This window comes from Podarcis pityusensis (genome assembly GCF_964106645.2).
Source record: "Podarcis pityusensis genome assembly, chromosome: 17".
NCBI lineage: Eukaryota > Metazoa > Chordata > Lepidosauria > Squamata > Lacertidae > Podarcis > Podarcis pityusensis.
In genome coordinates, this window is record NC_138042.1 from 38,847,810 (window position 1) to 38,853,797 (window position 5,988).

General features: G+C 44.4%; 1 long non-coding RNA gene across 1 annotated transcript; it reads left to right on the forward strand.

Moving 5' to 3' along the window:
• The first annotated feature begins 1,973 nt into the window (after positions 1 to 1,973).
• LOC308466487 lies at positions 1,974 to 5,220 on the forward strand. The gene is made up of 2 exons (XR_013980845.1): positions 1,974 to 2,105; positions 5,010 to 5,220. It is a non-coding gene; the product is annotated as an uncharacterized lncRNA (long non-coding RNA).
• The last annotated feature ends 768 nt before the right edge of the window (positions 5,221 to 5,988 follow it).

Here is a 5,988-nt window from a genome sequence, read left to right on the forward strand (position 1 = left end):
TGTTGCATATGTTCTTTTCGTGCAAAAAAGATTAAAAAAAGAAAATAACCCAAGTGTTTGGCCTCTGGGTGTCTCTATGACTGCTGCAAGATGGAATTTCTTTCCGCTACCTTCACTATCTATATTTTCTTTCTCCTTTCATTCCCTTATTGCTGAATGCCCGCAGGTGATCTCCCAGGGGGATGCAATGCCCCTAATTTCTGTGTCTAAGCATTGCAGAATTGTCATAAACAGGATATAATCCCAGATATGTATAATTACAAAGGGACGCGGGTGGCGCTGTGGGTAAAACCTCAGCGCCTAGGACTTGCCGATCGCATGGTCGGCGGTTCGAATCCCCGCGGTGGGATGAGCTCCCGTCGTTCGGTCCCAGCTCCTGCCCACCTAGCAGTTCGAAAGCACCCTTAAGTGCAAGTACATAAATAGGTACCGCTTTATAGCGGGAAGGTAAACGGCGTTCCGTGTGCTGCTCTGGTGCCGGTTCGCCAGAGCAGCTTCGTCACGCTGGCCACGTGACCTGGAAGTGTCTGCGGACAGCGCTGGCTCCCGGCCTCTAGAGTGAGATGAGCGCACAACCCTAGAGTCTGTCAAGACTGGCCCGTACGGGCAGGGGTACCTTTACCTTATGTATAATTACAAGTACTTTAAAAGAAGAACTCTCAACAGAAGGCCAGTGGTTTCAAGACTTATCTACAGATTCTAAACCAGTTTGAAACCAGCTTAAATGACAAAACTAGGGGAAATAGAACTTTTATGAGTGTGCTGAGGTTTCTTCCTTAGAGATGTATAGTCCGTCTGAAAAATTAATGCCACTGGCAGGACTGGTTGATAATTTCAGTTTATAAATCCCCTCTTCACTAAGGCTGCATACCCTCTATTCTGGCTCCAGTGCACTCCCACCAATGGTGTTTGAAGCCAAGTGCACATGGCATTGGCCACAATCCCCCTGTATCCTATAGCTTCTTGAAAAATATTCCTGTTTTATGCGTTTTCCCTCAAACCAGCTTCCCTCCTACTTGAAATGCAAGCTGCAGTTAAGCTAGGTTGTGTACAGGTCAGAACATTGTTGTGGATGTGCAGGGGACAGGTTCCTTGAATAGGGTTTGTACAGGCAGGCATAGGGGATAAAATCGGGTAATGTGCATCAAGTGAAGACACCCTGCTGTCAGGAGTTCACCCTACACTCGAGTAGGACCCTGGCAGAGACACATGCCCGACTGGCATGTTCTCTCCCTCTTGTGCTTTCGTTCGGTAGCTTCAAAAGCTTTCTTCAGCCCAAACATCACAGCGACCAATGCCAACCGACACCGGCACACTTAGGGATCCGCAGAGTTTGCGCATCATGCGTGACAGACCTCAGCAACTCAGCATTTTGGCTAATCTACTTTATTTACATATAAACACAAACGGAGCACTGCACCATGGCTCCCTCTCTCTCTAGCATCAGGCAGCAAAGAGAAAAAGGACAATAGTCCCCCTTCACAGAACACAGTAACACAAACATCCCCGTCACTTCCCACTTTGTGGAGTCAAAACATACACCATCATGTGATAGACAAGAATCCCATGACTGCTATCATGGAGCAGGAATTCTAACACCTGCAACCATTTTGGTATGTCCAGCAAGTGGATGTGCAATTTGAAATGCATTCAGTGACCTCACTGTGTTTTAAGCTTCTAATGAGTACCGCACATACCTTAATGGTCCCAGGGTATATCATAAAAAACATTAATAACACTAAGGTGGGCTTTGGAGCCAAAATCACAAATGCATGTTTTGCTAGACAAGCACAGGGCTAGTGCACAGACAGTTCTTGAGCTTCCTACAAAGGACCCTCTGTGTATGGTCACTTCCTTTGCCTCCTCTGGAGGCAATGTACTATGTCCTATGTAACAATGCCCTATGTAACAAAGGAACCCTTGATATTTCCGTCTGCCTGTCAGGAAATTCTCTCTTTCCACCATGCCTTCAAGCTGACCAGACACCCATAGCTAAAGCTCCTACTTTCAGTCATGTTAGCCAAGACTACCAACTTTTATTTTACTGTAACTTAGAAATATTTTTCTGCATACCACTTTGCTATATTTGCTGCCCGCATTGAAATGTAAGTAAATCGTTTTTTCAGTTAATCTTACATGTGGTTCGTTCTCTGCAACGGGGGTGGAGAAGGGGAAGATAGGCAGACAAGTGAAAATGATAGAAAGGTGTAATTGCCTAATTCCTAAGCTTTAATAAGCTGCAAAAAAAAGTGTTTTTACTCTGCTAAGAAAGCTCCAAAGCTAGATTTCTTTTGCGTTTCTCCCACATGTGTAGGATAGGAGGTTCAGATACACATTTAATCCTCAATCTATTTCCTACATAATTAAAAGGTTTGAAATTGGTTTAAAATTACAGTGTAAACCTGCCCTTAAGGGAATGAGTGGAAATAGCTGTTCCTAAGTGGCTTATTTGCATGAGCAGCATAACATGGGAACAGAAAACCTCCACAAGATCACAACTCCTGTTCTTGGGGGTGGGAGGAGAAACTGCTGCATTTTTGCTGTAACACCTCTGCATTAATACATTGCTTCCCCATTATATACATGTGTACACTTCTTTTAGTAGCAGCTTTCCTTAAGCTGACAGCAAGCTATGTTGTCAAAACTGACATCATGTCTGGTCTCAGCACAGGAGATTTCACCATGAGAAAGGGGGCAATAAAATGATCTCAAATGTCTGGCCTCTCCATCTTCAAAGGAAGACACTGACTTTTAAATCCATTTTCCCTCCCTACGTGACTTTGTTTTTGTTTTGCCTGTTTTAACTTTTCACTGCTATTTTAACTAAAGGCATGCTACACAGAGATCCATCCAAATGTTCACAGATAGCCGCAGACTCCCATGGTTTCTTGCTAAGTATGATATCAGTTTGTGTGACATGTCAATATGACAAATTATCAACAAAATTCTAGAGGCCAACACCCACATACACACATGGGGGTCATGGGGAAAGTTCAGAGGGAAATGAAATGCAGAAATTACAGACAGTGATAATTCTGTTATTAACAACGACCATTCAAAAAACAGCTATTGGTTATTACACAGAGATCATGGCATTGGTCAACTAATTAACACAAGTAGTGTGATGAAAACAAAACCAAAACGCTTGTCCTAATTTAAGCAACAGGAGGTGGTATTGACCTTCTTGATCAAGTGTAATTCAGCAGTTTTATGTTGCAATCTCCCTTTGACATCCATATGTTCAAGGATGGCCACTTTGTGATGGCTTGGTCATGTCCAAAGAATGGAAGATGGCAGGATCCCCAAGGATGTGCTCTATGGGGAGCTGGGCTCAGGCACCAGGCCCGTGGGCAGACCAACTCTGTGTGATAATAATAATAATAATAATAATAATAATAATAATAATAATTTATTATTTATACCCCGCCCATCTGGCTGAGTTTCCCCAGCCACTATGGGCGGCTTCCAATCAAGTGTTAAAAACAATACAGCATTAAATATTAAAAACTTCCCTAAACAGGGCTGCCTTCAGATGTCTTTTAAAGAGAGGATAGCTGCTTATTTCCTTCACATCTGAAGGGAGGGCATTCCACAGGGTGGGTGCCGCCACCAAGAAGGCCCTCTGTCTGGTTCCCTATAACCTCACTTCTCGCAATGTGGGAACCGCCAGAAGACCCTTGGTGCTGGACCTCAGTGTCCAGGCAGACCGATGGGGGTGGAGATGCTCCTTCAGGTATACAGGACCGAGGCCATTTAGGGCTTGAAAGGTCAGCACCAACACTTTGAATTGTGCTCGGAAACGTACTGGGAGCCAATGCAGATCTCTCAGGACTGGTGTTATGTGGTCCTGGCAGCCGCTCCCAGTCACCAGTCTAGCTGCCGCATTCTGGATTAATTGCAGTTTCCGGGTCACCTTCAAAGGTAGCCCCACGTGTTACAAAGATGTCTGCAAATGAGACACAAAGACTGGCAACGTCAACCCTGCTATGTGGGAATCCCTTGCAGATGACCACAGTGCCTGGAGAAAGACAGTTGGTTCACGACCAGAGAAGGAATGACCACTGGGAGGAGTGCAGAGAGAAGAGAAGCCATGTTGCATCTGCACAACCAGACACCTCCATCTGCCCCACCTGCAATAAAACATGTCTCTCCCGTATTGGTCTCTGTAGCCACAGCAGGCCCTGTAACTTTCCAATGGTTTGACTTCACCCCCAAAGGCACATTCCTCCATCATCTCCCAAGACAGACGAATGCCAACTAACTGATGGAATGTTTGACATGGCGATGTAGATCAACACTGGATTCCTCCCCATAATTTTTGAATTAAAATATTTATCTACATCATTCAAAGCCAAAAGAGGGAGTACAGTGGTACCTCGGGTTAAGTACTTAATTCGTTCCGGAGGGTCATTCTTAACCTGAAACTGTTCTTAATCTGAAGCACCACTTTAGCTAATGGGGCCTCCTGCTGCTGCCGCGTCGCCGGAGCCCGATTTCTGTTCTTATCCTGAAGCAAAGTTCTTAACCTGAAGCACTACAGTGGTGCCTCGCAAGACGAAATTAATCCGTTCCGCGAGTCTCTTCGTCTTGCGGTTTTTTCATCTTGCGAAGCACGGCTATTAGTGGCTTAGCGGCTTAGCGGCTATTAACGGCTTAGCGGCTTAGCGGCTATTAACGGCTTAGCGGCTATTAACGGCTTAGCGGCTTTAAGAAAAAGGAAACAAACTCGCAAGAACTTGCAAGACGTTTTGTCTTGCGAAGCAAGCCCATAGGGAAATTCGTCTTGCGGAACGACTCAAAAAACGGAAAACTCTTTCGTCTAGCGAGTTTTTCGTCTTGCGAGGCATTCGTCTTGCGGGGCACCATTGTATTTCTGGGTTAGCGGAGTCTGTAACCTGAAGCGTATGTAACCCGAGGTACCACTGTATAGTTTTTCTCACAACTTAAAAGCAAAGAGAAGCATGCTTGGTACCTGGAATTTTCTGAAATGTCTCTAACTACTTCCTTAGAAATTGAGGAAGACTGCATGTAAACGTTACATCAATTAAAATCAGGTGTAGCAACATGGCAACAAGACTAGCAACACAATCCGAACTATGTCTCATCAGAAGAAAAAGCTGTTGAATTCTTCGGGGCCTGCTTCATGCGAACTATGGTAAAGATTGCAGCCTAAGCTATAATTTGGTATGTCTTCGGTTCAATAAAACCTCAGTAAAATTGTATCAGTCCTAAGTGTTATATTATTATTCCCTGCCTTGCAGCTCATAGTTCCATTTGCTGAAGTAATTGCCTACAAAAGCTCATGCTCTTTCAATAAAGTAATTTCAGTTAGCCTTAGAGGTGCAACTGGCTTCTTTTAATAAGCTTATTAATAAAAACTAACATAGCTCCCCTACTGTAATGATATCCATAATTCACTGGGTGGACAGGGAAAAATGCAATAAATAAATGGGCATGTGCTGAAGCTGCTGGGTGATGACTTGCACTCAGCTCTCAACTAATAAGCCTGTCATCTTATGAGCATAGGGAGTATTGAACATAGTGGGCAGAATGACGTTGCATGACCCGGCCCCCTCAGCCACGGGGGCAAGGCATGGGGATGGATAGAAAGCTTCATATTATGTCCTTCAAGCTCAAGGTTGGTGGTTCAAGCCCACCCAGGGACGGCTGTGGGCAGGATCCTGCATTGCAGGGGGTTGGACTAGATGTCCCTTGGGATACCTTCCAATTCTATAATTCTATGCTTCTAAGTTTGAAGAACATAATCTGAGCCAGAAAAAAATAACCAGAAAGGCAAAGTTTTAAACAGCTGCTCCATTTCCACTCTGCTCAAACTGGCCATCTTTTTGACTGATTGATTGATTGATTGATTGATTGATTGATATACATACAGTACATATATTTGGAAATGGTTAATGTGTCTTCTGCATATCTAGTTTGGCCTCAGGCCCAAGTCCCCTCTCTTTCTCTAGCTGTCTTAAGTGAGAC